We start from the raw sequence: 3,167 nt of genomic DNA, 5'->3' as shown, positions 1-3,167 counted from the left end.
TACTGCCTCTTCCCCAAGCCCCCCACAGGCATTTTGAGCTGAATCACTTCCACTATGGAATTAGTAGCTAAGTGTGTGCCTGCACATTATGTAGGTTTCAACCTTTTACCACCATTATCTGCCAATACACATGAACAATCTTTTTCTGTTTACATGTCCTACAGCAGCATCAAAGTGGTCCATATAGGGCTTATTTGTGAAGTGACAGAAATTAAGAGGGAACAGTGAGTAGAAGCTTTCCTATCTTCAACATTTCTGCCCTTAGAGTCCTAAGTATACTGGAAGTGAGAAGCAGCAAGAGAGAGTTGTCTTCATTCTCCCGAATTCTGCAAAGCCTCTAAAAAGGACTGAGCTACTCTTGGAAAGCAGGAGGTTTCCAATAGAGACACAGAAAGACGGTTTGCAGTCAGTGGCTTTTGACTAATGCACTTTCAAAGGCTATAACAAACCCTTTGCCCAATGATCCTGAAGGAAATGAGCTCACTGAGCAAGGTTAGAGATGGGGTATGAACTGTGGCTTCTCCATGTTTCTAAAGCACATCAAAAGTCCACACTACAACTCAAAACCCAGGCAATACAGTTGTTCTTCCTGAATTGAGACCAGAAGCATATAGGCACATTAGTATACAACAATGAATCTATCAGTACTCAGTTATTAAATTATTTATATTTCTCCTGGAACAGGGCTGTTGTACCTTGACCTGGGTTTACTGCCACACCTACACAGGCAGTCAACTGTCTGACTACAGATGCAATCCAGTAAAGCAACAGAGAAAAAACAGCTTAGTTAAACTGGCTTAAATGCAAATCCGTGGTGGTAGCACAAGTTGTACAAGTATCTGCAAATCCACAATAAGAACGCTCATTTGCCATTCAGGGCTAAGGACTGCAACAGCTGGAGCTGATCCAAGTTATTCCTAGGGGTCCTGAAGGAACTATTGGGCTTGGAAGCCACATAACCTGCTCTAGCAGGCATACTTAGAATTTGAATATAACAATAGTTAACAACAGCCTCAAATGATCCATGGCATCAACACAGAAAAACATTCACATACACTCTTCTACTTCCCACCCCACATGAAAAGAAAAAAAACAAACCACCCAAACAAAACAACTACACTTCTATTTCCTAAACATAAAGCAAGGCTGTTTTGGCAAACATTCCCCAGATATCAAAATATTCTGCATCAGTTTAATTATTAGTGCCTACACTGTAACCAGACACATCCTAGTTTTCTTGACTCTTTGTAATATGCACACTAATAGAAATGGGGAAAATTAGGGAGTTACGTGTTCTTTTCAAGAATTGCAGTTTTAAAGTCGGTTCTTGTAGTTGGGATTTTACAATCCGTAAATTCAGGAGGACCCCAATCTCCAAACAATACCAACTATTTTCAAAGTGGGAACATGGACACAGAACTGCAGAAAGTTTAGGACTACACTAGAATAAGAGGTGGCATTTCCTGAACTTCAGAGATCAGTCTCTGATACTACAGCAGAGAAGCATACAGATGGAGCTAAATACATCAAATATTGGGTTTTGTATGTGATTACAGCTATTGCTGAAACAGTAACAGCAGCATTAAGGCAGTGCTGGAGAATCATTACCTGATTGTTTTAGTAACTTTGTGAAGAAAAAACCTCCTCTTCTCTGTTCCCCTTTTCCCCTGAATAATAACATGTGAACTCTAAAAGATATTTACAGAAAACAGCACTTCTGGCCCACAGCTGATACTGACATTAGCAGACAAATAAGCCTCCCTCATTTACAGGTAAAGACTAGCCGGGGCTTTTAACGTAAAAGCCCATATTCATCTTGAATTAAATAAATTCTCTTTTAACAAATCACTGCTGTGCATTAGTAAAAAAATAACTGGAGTCACTGAGCTGCTGCAGTATGATAAAGGCACATCAAACAGAGGAAATGTTCGGGTTAATGCAAGCTGGCTCCCCACGGGACACTCTCACCCAAATGGTCATCTCTGTAACCCAAGTCATCAAGGCGATGAGGAGGCTGGAAATGGCAGTGGATCAGATTCTAACGGAGTGTGCTGGTCTAACACACCACTGTACAACACAATTAACTGCTTACACCAGGCGTTGCCTTGTTTCTGCCACGTTACACTTCTCACATTTCATGTAATAGTGTTTGCAAAGTGCTCGCAGTTTTCAATTAGTCAGCCTTGCCCTCCCCCTTACATTCATTCATCTGTGCCGTTCTGACTGACTCCAGTGGACTACTCGGAAGTTAAGTCTCACTGACACAAACTCTCAAAGCATGTGTTTCAAAGACATTGGTGGCCATCTTGCATTTTTATTATTTTCTTTTTTAAAGACAGTCATTAGATGCAATTTATTCTATACACTTCTGAGGAATCAAATCAGGGATATAACTTCCCTTTGCTTTCCTGCCCTAGGTGTACAAGAAATTCATAACAAAATAAGCAGTAACCACTTCATCTGCAGAATAACCTTTCTGTGAGTGTCCTTCCTTCTACCTATTGCTTTGCTCATCTCCATCACAAAATCTCAAACTACTGCTTCATACCCTGCTTCTCTCTGAAGTAGACTTATGTAATTGCATATGGATTAAAAAAATAAAAAAATAATCAAAGACCCCAAAGTTTTGTCTCCCCTCTGTGCCCTGCAATGAACACCACAATCACATTTGCCTTTTTTGTGTAATTATCTTTTTATATCCTTTCATACCTATGTGAAAAGTATGCCTTTTAAGATACAAGAAATGAGATGGAGCATTCTATAGGCTTGGTTTTCATTAGGCACTAAGCACTTATAGGTACCTGCAAGACTGTCAGTCATCTCAGAAAATACACCATGTGATTTTCTAGGACTGCATTACTCTGTTTACAAGCCAGACACTGTATTGTCATTTGAAACGGGCTCATGTAATACGTGATTTCAAACTCTCTAAAAGTTATGGAAGGTTCAGATTTAAGGTCTGGTCCCTGACAGAGTTACAGTTTGTTTGCAAAATGCAGACACTGCAGGTAGCAAGCTAAATGGCTCAACAGGTCATAGCACTGGCTTGTCAACTTCAGATGATCAGAAATCTTTAAGCAGGTTTGTATTTGGTACCCCAGTTTAAAACAACTTTGAGAAGTAACCAAACCAGCCTTTTGTAAGAATTTGATTTATTTATTTTTTTT

The sequence above is a fragment of the Haliaeetus leucocephalus genome, unplaced genomic scaffold (genome assembly GCF_000737465.1).
Source record: "Haliaeetus leucocephalus isolate CR32 unplaced genomic scaffold, Haliaeetus_leucocephalus-4.0 Scaffold339, whole genome shotgun sequence".
NCBI lineage: Eukaryota > Metazoa > Chordata > Aves > Accipitriformes > Accipitridae > Haliaeetus > Haliaeetus leucocephalus.
This window is presented reverse-complemented; position numbering follows the sequence as displayed.